Source organism: Pelophylax lessonae (genome assembly GCF_965119305.1).
Source record: "Pelophylax lessonae genome assembly, chromosome: 3".
NCBI classification, from domain to species: Eukaryota; Metazoa; Chordata; class Amphibia; order Anura; family Ranidae; genus Pelophylax; species Pelophylax lessonae.
In genome coordinates, this window is record NC_138770.1 from 20,333,422 (window position 1) to 20,346,503 (window position 13,082).

General features: G+C 43.5%; 2 protein-coding genes across 2 annotated transcripts in view; one reads left to right on the forward strand and one right to left on the reverse strand.

The window, feature by feature from the left end:
* LOC309550242 (uncharacterized protein) overlaps nucleotides 1-13,082 on the reverse strand; it is a gene marked incomplete at both ends in the record, with an annotated part of 302,087 nt that overhangs the window by 187,279 nt on the left and 101,726 nt on the right. The window lies entirely within an intron of this gene.
* The window catches only part of LOC309548824 (uncharacterized protein), a gene marked incomplete at both ends in the record, with an annotated part of 45,882 nt that overhangs the window by 3,581 nt on the left and 29,219 nt on the right, over nucleotides 1-13,082 (forward strand). The window lies entirely within an intron of this gene.

Here is a 13,082-nt window from a genome sequence, read left to right on the forward strand (position 1 = left end):
GTCTGGTGCTGGGCAGCTGTGCGGGATGTCAGGAGCTTCCTTTGGTATCCAGAAGTCTTCCAGGATGTCCCGAGTGGTCATTGAGTCCCCAGCTATCGGCGGGGTGGTGTTATGGCACACATATGTAGAGCATCCATGCCTGGAGAGTGGGCCCTGCCATCGGCGGCCATTTGCATTGGCTGGGAGCCCAGCTGTTAGCGGGTGGCCATTAAGTGTTAGACACGTGAAATTCGTTTCGATGCGAATACAAATTCTGACAAATTTTTTGTTATTCCTATATTCGGATGTATCCAAATCTCCAAATTAAATTGTAATGAATTTAGTTGAAATCTGTTAAAATTTGTTTCATTTATTCATTTTCTTACGAATTCCAACTTTTCAGAAGGATTCAAATTCGGATTAGTCAAAAAACGATCGACCAATGCAAATTCTGTGTGAAAAAATAGCTGGTTGTTAAGCAGCAAGCCGGGAAGCCGGCCGCCTGCATCCTTACCAACCATGAATCATCAGCTGTCAACGGGCTTCCCCACTGACAGATGAATGTAAAGAATAGAGTGCCGGCATTGCCATTGCCAAGTCCATACCAGGTCCTTCGGGGGTCAAAATTAAAAAAAAAAAAAACAGCGTGAGTTCTCTCCTAAAATCCATACCAGACCCTTTATCCCTTCATGCAGCCTGGCAAGTCTGGAAAGTGGGAGTGAGCCCCCCCCTCCTTAACCATACAAGGCCACTTGTCCTCAACATGGGGGGGTGGGTGCTTTGGGAAAGCTCTGCCCCCGCACCCCACCCCAAAGCACCTTGTCCCCATGTTGATGGGGAAAAGGGCCTCTTCCCCACAAGTATTGGCCTGTGGTTGTGGGGGGTCTGCAGGCAGGGAGCTTGTCATAATCTGAAAGCCCCTTTTACCAAGGGGGCCCCCAGAACCTGCCCTCCCCCGCATGTGAATGAGTATCGGGAACATAGTTTCTGTACCTATTCACCAAAAAAATGTCAAAAAGTAATAAAAACACACACAATTTTTTAAAAATCCTTTATTATAAAAGAACTACTGCAGGCTCCTCCTCAATTTGACATTTCTTACATAGGTAAGGGGCGGGGTCACCTGTCTACATCAGCTGGTGGCACTGCCCCCTTCTGATATCATGGATCGGTGCATGCTGGGTCCCTGACGTCAGAAAGGGCGGTGCCACCAGGTGATGTAGACAGGTGGCCCGCCCCTTACCTATATAAAAGATGTGAAACGGGGAGCCTGCAGTAGGCAGAGGGCCTCCATGATGGCGAGAGCGTCTTTATTTATTTATTTTTCTGGGTGCAGCTGGCATTGTGATTGATGACGGATCTACATTGGGGGATGCTGGTTTTTATTTTTAAATAAAGGATTCTTCAAAAATTTTGTGTTTTTATTACTTTTTGACACTTTTTTGGTGAATAGGTACAGGTGCTATGGTCCCAATACTAATTCATATGGGTGGGGGGGTGGGATCTTTTGGCCCCCTTAGTAAAAGGGGCTTTCAGATTATGACAAGCCCTCTGCCTGCAGACCCCCACAACCACAGGCCACGGTTGTGGGGAAAAGGCCCTTGTCCTTATCAACATGCGGACAAGGAGCTTTGGGGTGGGGGGGCAGAGCTGCCCCAAAGCACCCCCCCCCCCATGTTGAGGGCATGTGGCCTGGTATGGGTTAGGAGGGGGGTCTCGCTCCACCCCTCTTTCCTGACTTGACGAACTGCATGCTCAGATAAAGGTCTGGTATGCATTTTGGGGGATCCATTAATTTTTTTTACATTTTGCTGTGGTCGTGGTATAGATTGGGGGGGAGGGGATCCCACGTCATTTTTTTTAAACATTTTTCTATTGCCGGGCAATGCCGGCATTCTTTTCTCTCCATCTGTCAGTGGGGAAGCCCGAAGACATCTGATGAGTCATTGGTTGTTAAGGATGAGGGCGGCCGGCTTCTCAGCACACTGCTGAACAACCAGCTATTCTTCAGACAGAATTTAAATCAGTTGATCGTTTTTCGACCGATCGGAATTCCAATCGTACTGAAAAGTTGAAATTTGTTAGAAAATTAATAAACTAAACAAATTTTACCGAAAATGTATATAAATTAAACAAAAACTATACAAAAGTAAACAAATTCCGAAAGAAAACAAAACAAATTCCATAATAAAATGAAATTAGTAACATGACGAATCTATCCGAAACTGAACAAATGTTTCCATTCTGCACATGTCTCCTAAGCGTGCCCAACCCAGATATAGCAGTTGTGTTCCTGCCTCTGGGATCCGTGTTGCCATACAGATGCATCGATTGCCCTGTGGAAGAGGTCCGGGACACGTGAGTATGTTTGGCTTGAGGTCAGCAGAAGGGAGCAGACGCCATGCGGGCTGCTAGGGAGTAACCAAAAGGAAAACCTATGGAGAGGACTCTGCTCTCTGGGTGATCGATGTGCATTGCAGCATTTTATCAAAGTTTGGTGCAGTCGCCTACCTTTGTCTTCTTTTCTGCCCTGAGGAGAGAACTGTTTGTTGAAGCAAGGTTTGCTTTCTGAATATATCTTATTACTATTATAACAATCTCCTTACTATATGGATTTTTTGTCTCAGCTTTTTTTGTATACATGTCTGCATCATATTTGTTATGATGCAGACATGTATACAAATATATGATGTTAACATTTATACATTTATACATGTATACAAATATATGATGTCAACATTTGTATCAATTACTGTATGTATAATAAATGACTACGTTCAGATTCTATTTTTGTATATCTTAGTTGGTGACCGGCCTCATTTAAAGTCCCACGACCTCTGTTTTCTGTTTGCATTAACCATTAGGGATGGAGGCATGTCACTGTGTTTGCTTCGGATCATATTCCTCTATCTTTGTCTGTTCACTGGTCAACGCGTTTCACACAAGGCTTCTTCAGGACTATGAAGATGTACAGACAGTTTTCTCTTAAAATGAACAGACTCAATATTAGTGTTTCATAAACATAGAACATAATCTGTATTTATGTACATCATAATAAATACAAACATGACTTACTAGCACACGGCCTTCCTTCCAACCCCCAACAAATTAACCCAACCTGGGGCGGACACAGGGGAAGAAAAATCGGATCAAAATGCGTTGTGTATATATAAGTATCTGTCCTGATGATCCTAGGTACAAGATAAAATATACAGTATCCCCCAAAAGTAAGTACACCCCTCACATTTTTGTAAATATTTTATTCTATCTTTTCATGTGACAACACTGAAGAAATGACACTTTGCTACAATGTAAAGTAGTGAGTGTACAGCTTGTATAACAGTGTCAATTTGCTGTCCCCTCAAAATAACTCAACACACAGCCATTAATGTCTAAACCGCTGGCAACAAAAGTGAGTACACCCCTTAGTGACAATGTCCACATTAGGCCCAATTAGCCATTTTCCCTCCCCGGTGTCATGTGACTCATTAGTGTTACAAGATCTAAGGTGTGAATGGGGAGCAGGTGTGTTAAATTTGGTGTTATCGCTCTCACTCTCTCATACTGGTCACTGGAAGTTCAACATGGCACCTCATGGCAAAGAACTCTGAGGATCTGAAAAAAAAAGAATTGTTGCTCTACAAAAAGATGGCCTAGGCTATAAGAAGATTGCCAAGAAATTGAAACTGAGCTGCAGCACAGTGGCCAAGACCATACAGTGGTTTAACAGGAGAGGTTCCACTCAGAACAGGCTTCACCATGATTGTCCAAAGAAGTTGAGTGCACGTGCCCAGCATCATATACAGTGGTTGTCTTCGGGAAAAAAAACATATGAGTGCTGCCAGCATTGCTGCAGAGGTTGAAGGGGTGGGGGGTCAACCTGTCAGTGCTCAGACCATACGCCGCACACTGCATCAAATTGGTCTGCATGGCTGTTGTCCCAGAAGGAAGCCACTTCTAAAGATGATGCACAAGAAAGTCCAAAAACAGTTTCCTGAAGACAATCAGACTAAGGACATGTATTACTGGAACCAGTGGCGTAGCATGGTTTGTCAGCACCCGGGGCAAGGCAAGTAATTTGCGCCCCCTAACCCGTGGGATTTTAGCACTCGAGTCTCTTCCACTAGATTAGTTAAAGAAACCCTTACCCCCTAAGCACATGTATTGTTTGTCATGAAAATACTGATGTAATTAAGGTAAAATGCATCTAAATACAAGTTTGAATGACCAGCGTGCCTCTTTTCAATGCGGAGTGACCAGCGTGCCCCCTTTCAATGCAGAATGACCAGCGTGTCCCCATTCAATGCAGAGAGACCAGCGTGCCCCCATTTAATGCAGAATGACCAGCGTGTCCCCTTTCAATGCAGAGAGACCAGTGTGCCCCCTTTCAATGCAGAGAGACCAGCGTGCCCCCTTTCAATGCAGAGAGACCACCGTGCCCCCTTTCAATGCAGAATGACCAGCGTGCCCCCTTTCAATGCAGAGAGACCAGCGTGCCCCCTTTCAATGCAGAATGACCAGCGTGCCCCCTTTCAAAGCAGAGAGACCAGCGTGCCCCCTTTCAATGCAGAATGACCAGCATGCCCCCTTCAATGCAGAGAGACTTACCTGCAGCGGCGGCTTCTCCTCAGTTCCCCACATCTCCTTGAGTCCTCCCACCTCCTCCTCGGCCAATGGCATGCGTTCGCCTTTCGGCCAATCAGGAAGCGAGTCTCGGACCTGCTTCCTGATTGGCAAGGAGGACGATCCGTGTGACAATAGCGAATTTTCATTCGCTATTGTCACACAATGGGTGGGCTCGGGGCGCACTGCTCTGCGCCCCGGGTCCACCCTTTTTTGAAGCCTATTAGAGCCTCTGGCTTTAATCAGGTGATTAAAAAAAATCCCACTCTGTGACAGCGCCAGGCTGCTGACACACTCGCTGCTAAACTGACTGAGCAGTGAGGAGAGGCGGCATAGGCTAGGCTTGGCTTGCAATGCCACCCGACCCTACACCAATGGACAGGTGAGGTACAGTCCAGCCCCGACCCGCCATTTTCAGCCATAGGGCGGTCGCGCTGGACATCTCCCAGCCTAAAGATGGAGGCAGCCGCAGACAGTGTGTGAACTGTGTATGTCAGAGGCAGACAGACAGAGTGACACTGAGGATGCGTCCCCCCAGATGTTGTGCCCGGTGCTGCCGCCCCCCCCCTGCACCCCCCACGCTACGCCACTGACTGGAACCATGTCCTGTGGTCTGATGAGACCATGATAAACTTATTTGGTTCAGATGGTGTGAAGCATGTGTGGCGGCAACTAGGTGGGAAGTACAAAGACAAGTGTGTCTTGCCTACAGTCAAGCATGGTGGTGGGAGTGTCATGGTCTGGGGCTGCATGAGTGCTGCCGGCACTGGGGAGCTACAGTTCATTGAGGGAACCATGAATGCCAACATGTACTGTGACATACTGAAGCAGAGCATGATCCCCTCCCTTCAGGGACTGGTCCGCAGGCTAGTAATATTCATACATGATAACAACCCCAAACACACCTCCAAGACGACCACTGCCTTGCTAGAGAAGCTGAGGGTAAAGTTCATGGACTGGCCAAGCATGTCTCCAGACCTAAACCCTATTGAGCATCTGTGCGGCATCCTCAAACGGAAGGTGGAGGAGCGCAAGGTCTTTAACATCCACCAGCTCTGTGATGTCATCATGGAGGAGGGGAAGAGGACTCCACTGACAACCTGTGAAGCTCTGGTGAACTCCATGCCCAAGAGGGTTAAGGCAGTGCTGCAAAATAATGGTGGCCACACAAAATATTGACAACCTGGGCCTAATTTGAACATTTTCACTTAGGGGTGTACTCTCATTTGTTACAAGCGGTTTCGACATTAATGGCTGTGGGTTGAGTTATTTTGAGGGGGCAGCAAATTTACACTGTTATACAAGCTGTACACTCACTACTTTACATTGTAGCAAAGTGTCATTTATTCAGTGTTGTCACATGAAAAGATAGAATAAGATATTTACAAATATTTGAGGGGTGTACTTATTTTAGTGAGATACCATATATATATATATATATATATATATATATATATATATATGCACACACATACATATTACACAAATGTTTTGCCCTTTATCTCAATTTTAAATTGAATGGGTTGTTTTACAAGGTGATTGTTTACAAACAAAGCGCTTTTCAGGTGCTTTTGAGGCGTTAGCAGTGCACTTTTTTTAAGGACACGTGACTCAAAAACTGCTTCCCATTCATTTCAATGGAGAGGGGTATTTTTGAGGTGCTTTTTTTTAGCGTTCCAAACAAGCTCCAAAGATGCTGCTTGCAGGATTTTTATCACAGCCCCCCCCCCCCCCCCCCCACACACACACACACACACATAGTGTGAAAGCATCCATTGATTTTAATGGGAATGAGAGAGAAAGAAAGAAAGAAAGAGAAAAGGAAGTAAGTCCGTCCGGGGATCTACTGCCTCTACTGCCAGCCTTTCCTGGAGTCAGCACCTTGTGTCTGGAACCTGCAGATAGGGGAGCCAAGGAGTCTATATTATGTAGAAGAGGGGTTGTTTGTCTCGGAAGACACAAACCATTCTTTCATTTAGCATTATCCATGTGATCTTACACTTCGTTAAGGCAATGTCTATATCTGGGCTTTTCTAGGCGGTCCCAATAGCAGTTTTGGCCACCAAGAACATGAAGTATAATAAGGAAGAGAGGAAAGATCGCTGGTGCCGGACATCCATGGAGTCCTATGGTGGTATGAGAGAGACAACCTCAGCCTGAGCTCCCACCAGGCCACGCCCCCAACACATTTTACTCCGCCCCCAGAGCTTAGTCATGGGGAAGAACATGAAGTATATTAAGGTCCATGTGTGTCCCGGGACATTTTCGACTGGTTTATTCAGTAGGGTAAAATATGAAATAGTTATGTAACCAGGATGGTAGGTGACTGATAAGGATGGAGGGAGGGAAGGGAAAGGAATGAGACAAGGAGGGGGTAAGTCTACCAAACACTGGATAATGGGGATTTGAATGTGCCTGTCTATTAATACCAAAGTCCAAAAATGGATAAAAAAGATGATACATGTTTATTGATTATAACAAACAACAATATATATCAAATCATATAAATAATACAATATCTGTTTAAAGTACATCTTGTGAATCTATGCGTTTCGCTCAACAGAGCTTCCTCAGGATCCAAGAGTATATTCTTATCAAATAAATCCATATAAAATCACAATATCTAAAACAAACAATAATAACAAATCAATATATATAGTATATAAGTAAAAAGAAATGAAAAAAAATTATAAATAAATAAAATAAATAAATATATAAATTATTAGGAAAAAAGGGGGTGTGAGTCAACAGACTAAATCGGACCATCGAGGGGGGGGGGGGGGGGGATTCAAAAAAATTGGAAGGCGGAGAGGAGGATCACAAAGTAAAAGCCATTGAAACATGTCCTTACCCTTTTAGTAAAAAATCTAATAAAAAACACTGCTCCCTGCATCAGTGATGTATGATGATGTTTAGAAATCTGTATAGAGTACAGCTGAAAGATAAGGAACTAAAGACCGAAAAAGAGTAAGATCAACCAGAAAAAGCAGTGAATGGTATGTGCAATATGAATACTGACGACCCCAGAAAGGGGTATTAGAATTATATAAAGTGACACACAGAGTGAAATGTAAATGTGACTCTATCAATACACAAAAATAAAATAGATGAGTGTGAGGGCCAACACAACCAAAGAGAGTGTGAATAAATAAGGAAAGGTGCAATGGGGTAAGTGAACAATGATATGACATTAATGAAGATGTGTACAAGACGAGTGAGAGATATGAAGGAGATGCACACTAAAATATCCATAATACCACAGAGAAAAAATATATATATAAATACATTTTTTTTTTAAGTACCGGAACAGAGAGAAACAAAGGAGGAATCAAAAAATGCCTAATTGTTTGTTATTATTGTCTGTTTTAGATATTGTGATTTTATATGGATTTATCTGATAAGAATATACTCTTGAATCCTGAGGAAGCTCTGTTGAGTGAAACGTGTAGATCCACAAGATGTACTTTAAACAGATATTGTATTATATATATGATTTGATATATATTGTTGTTTGTTATAATCAATAAACATGTTTCATCCTTTTTTATCCATTTTTGGTCTTCGGTATTAATAGACAGGCACATTCAAATCCCCACATCCAGTGTTTGGTAGACTTACCCCATCCTTGTCTCATTCCTTTCCCTTCCCTCCATCCTTATTAGTCGCCTACCATCCTGGTTACATAACTATTTCATAATTTATCCCAGGGGACGGTGCCATTTATTTACAGATAGACCCTTCCTCTCCACACAATCTACACATCAGTAGGGTAATACTTCCATCTTAGGTAATATTGAATGTCGTACCTGAAAAAATAAAAGTGTGTACCCTCATCCAAAAGAGGAGCACTTTAGGACAAATCCACCATATGTGTAGAAACGTGTCCATCTGGCCACACCCCCTGAAGCAGGAGGCCGATGAGCCCTGGTGAGGACTCCAATTTCTATTATACTTAGCACCATCAAATGGCCAAATGCACATTTTTAGTTTTAAATGAATGGTTGGTTTAACCACTTAAGCTCTGGAAGGTTTTACCCCCTTCATGGCCAGAGCATTTTTTTGCTATTCACCACTGCGCTACTATAACTGGTAATTGCGCGGTCATGCAACACTGTACACAAATGACATTTATATCATTTTTTTCACACAAATAAAGCTTTTTTGTGGCCTTCGATCACAACTGGGTTTATTTTTTATTATATAAACAAAAAATCAAACATTTTGAAAAAAATAACAATATTACTATAATAAAATATATCCAATAAAAAAATTCAAATGTCTGCATAAGTTTAGGGCAAACTGTATTCTGCTACATGACTTTGGTAAAAAAAAAAAAAAAAAAAATCACATGAAGTGTATATTAATTGGTTTGAGTGAAAGTTATAGTCTACAAACTATGGTGGAATTTACACAGCTTTGAGGTTATACTGGTAATGGTGGTGATTAGCAACTTAAAGTGGGACTGTATTAGTGTGGCGGACAATTTGGCACTAGCTGACATTCACTGAGAGGGGCATTAACTGACACTGACATCACCAGTGACACTAATACATCAATAATAATACTATACTGTCACTGTACTCAGACTGGGAAGGGGTTAACATCTAGGGGCAATAAAAGGGTTAACTGTGTGCCTAACAATGTGTAGTGTGTGTAATCTGTGCTGCTTTCACTAACCACCCTTGTTTATTTTCCCTGATTTACAGAAAATTCATTGGACGAATGTGACAAACATTTATTCAGCTGTTAAAAATTCTGTCTGTATTTTATTTAACACAGTGATTTCTTATGATCGCCAGCTCCATCTAGTGGCCATATTACAGTATTTTTCCTGAAATACCTCCATCAGTTAAATCAGTGCAATATTGAATTATGGCCACTAGATGGAGCCAATGATCATATGAGATAAAATATTGCCAAAACTTTTCACATCTGGGTGAATGTTGGTCACACTATTCAACTATTTTTGTATTTTTAAATAGACCTCTAAATGTTTCTGAAAGCACACACCACAAAATGTAGTCAGCCAATGAAAGGTAATGACTCTGTGACAGACCTAACCAGGACAGAGGCTTTTGGAGAGGACTGGGAGCGAGCCTCTTACCCACTGACTATGGGCCCTGGCATTTAAAGGAACACTACTCTTTGGAAGGTGTATGCCTGGGGGATCCGTGGAGTGGTCTTGTTTCTGATTCAAGTTTATGTCTCCCCAAAACACACAGACTCCGGGAACTGGAGGTTCCATTTCCATATTTGGGGCCTCTATGCCTCAAACCAGCAATGACTGTAGATGTTATGTTATCAGCTCAAACCACTGGGGCCTCCTGCTATAACGTGTTTATGTGAAGTAGATCTCTCCCATTGTTCTATTGTCTCTGTCTGTCTGCTAGTATTGTCCCCTCCACCTAGGCTGGTTTAAGTGACCAGTTAATTAGCTCATGTTAAGTATATCACTGTAAGTTATCAGTTGCTAGAGGGGGAGTAGCGTAGTTCATGTTGGCTGTTCCTTAGTTATGTTAATTATATTCTTGTTTACAGTTTGTATTGTTAGGGTAATATGATCAGGAGGGGATGTCCTCCTGTACGGTATGAAGTATGTGTCTGAGCTTCAATAAACAGTCATTCCTTTGGATTTTACCTCACCTCTTGTCTGTGTACGATGTTTGTGGTAAAAGGGACTGGTATTAGCTCTTAGTCTGCTCAGAAAGGTTTGACGGAAGGAAGCAACTAGTCGGGGTGCCAAGCGGTTCCATCACAGACTTCATTTTTATTTTTTTCCGCTATCAATGGCCAACACAGTACAACACTTCACCCATGTCTTTGGTGATCTCTGATCTTCTTATGAAGTGTATCTTACATGATGAAGATCAGCCATGCAGTTTATCTGAGGTGTATATCAGGGTGTGCTTCTTCCACACATAAGAGCTGTGATGTCCAGCAACATTCATATAGAAGACATTTCCCGCACAGAGTGCACTAATACTCCTCGAGGGTTGTGTGGGATCCCTGATGTACAGGAAGACAGGACTGCAGTGAGGGACAATTCCCTCACTCAGGACAGGAAGGGGGCTTCTTCCCTGTGTGAGATCTCTGATGTCTGCAGAGATGAGACTTCTTTGAAAAACATTTCCCACACTCAGGACAGGAATACGGCTTCTCCCCCGTGTGAGATCTCTGATGTTTGGAAAGATGTGACTTATCTGAAAAACATTTCCCACACACAGGACAGGAAAATGGCTTCTCCCCCGTGTGATATCTCTGATGTGTGTAAAGATGATACTTCTGTGAAAAACATTTCCCACACACAGGACAGGAAAACGGCTTCTCCCCCGTGTGAGATCTCTGATGTCTGCAAAGATGAGACTTCACTGAAAAACATTTCCCACACACAGGACAGGAAAACGGCTTCTCCCCCCGTGTGAGACCTCTGATGTTTGTAAACGGAGGACTTCTGATAAAAAGATTTCCCGCACTCAGGACAAGAAAACGGCTTCTCCGCTGCGTGAGATCTTTTATGCACTTTAAGATTGTATTTAGAATGAAAACGCTTCCCACACTCAGTACAGGAAAACCTCTTATCTGTTCGAAGGATGGCATTGTCCCTCACAGGTTTCTCAGGATAAGAGGAATACGATAGTCCGGCACCGTCCCTCACAGTCTGAGGTTCCTCAGGATAAGAGGAATACGATGGTCCAACACTGTCCCTCACAGTCTGAGGTTCCTCAGGATAAGAGGAATACGATGGTCCGGCACCGTCCCTCACAGTCTGAGGTTCCTCAGGATAAGATGAATACGATGGTCCGGCACCTTCCCTCACAGTCTGAGGTTCCTCAGCATAAGAGGAATACGATGGTCCGGCACTGTCCCTTACAGTCTGAGGTTCCTCAGGATAAGAGGAATACGATGGTCCATCTACACTGTGTGGTGCCGGATGGACATTTGAGGTAGCCGGGTTTTCTCCTGGACTATACTGTGTGATGTCCTCATCTTCTACTTTACAGTCTGGAGACAAAAGGAGACAATCCTCTGAGGTTTTCCTCATCTCCCCTCCATGTACTAAAATAGAAATAAAAAGATTATTACTAGATATCAGCAGATTGGTTCCCCTAAACCAGGACTCCGCCCACATCAGGCAGCTTTGTCTCTGAGAATCTTACAATTTCCCCCTCAAGGTAGTTAGTAAATGGTAGAGGGTGACTAGGTGTCCCAAGTTAAGATCTGCTATATGATAGTAAATGGCAGTCTCAGTCTCACGGCTTGATGTGCGGGACACCTACTCACTATCTACCGATATAAAATGTCCAGCTGGTAGAAAATGGGTGTAACAAAAGAGAATCCATATTATGTGTATATATAGCAGTGGGTAGAGGGGAGAGAGCAGAATTCAGGACTATGTAATGTACAACATAGAGTATATAGTGCAGGGGTTAGGAGTATGTAATTTACAACATAGAGTATATAGTGCAGGGGCTAGGAGTATGTAATGTACAATATAAATTATACAGTGTACGGGTCAGGAGTATGTAATGTACAACATAGAGTATATAGTGCAGGGGTCAGGAGTATGTAATGTACAACATAGAGTATATAGTGCAAGGGTCAGGAGCATGTAATGTACAACATAGAGTATATAGTGCAGGGGTCAGGAGTATGTAATGTACAACATAGAGTATATAGTGCAGGGGTCAGGTGTATGTAATGTACAAAATGTAATGTAAAATTATACAGTGTAAGGGTCAGGACTCCTAACTCGGGCACAGCCAGTGAACAGCAGAGTAAGTAACCCTGGGAGAATTGTTCTATCAGAGAGATTACTAGACCTGGGCATGAGGAAGGAAATCTAAAGCACATATCCCAGGCAGTGCCGGTAGAAGGTCACCTATAGCCCAGGGCGAACATGCCAAACTGCACCCCCCCACCCCAATATGTTTGAGCATTATGTGTCAGCAAACCCCCCCCCCCCCCCAAAAAAAAAAAAATTGGGCATTAATCTGCATGATTACCCCGCACACCCCTACTAGCACAAATCCCGCAAAATAAATTCTCCCCCTAATACAAATCCCCCCCTTTACCATATCACCTATTCTAGTACAAACCCCCCAAAATTGGCCCTCCTAGCACAAATCCCCTTCTCCCACCCCCCTCCCAACACAAATCCCCCATGAATCACCACTTCTAGCACACACCCAAATTTCCCTTCCTATAACAATTCTTAGCCCCTGCTGCTCCTTAAATTCCTCCTCCCAACACAGACCCCTTCCCCCCCTGAATTTCTTTGCGGTGCCCCCCCCCCCCCCCCCGCATGATACCACAGTACCCAGGGCAGCCTCCCCTCCTGCCCACCCCTTGTCCCGACCCTGACCCCAGGTGCGAAAATCTAGTAACTCCTCTGGTGAAAATGAACATTTTGCTGCCAGCTGAACCCCAGAATCTCCATAAATCCAGTCTAGAGACATAAATTGTGTCTGTAGCACAGAGAA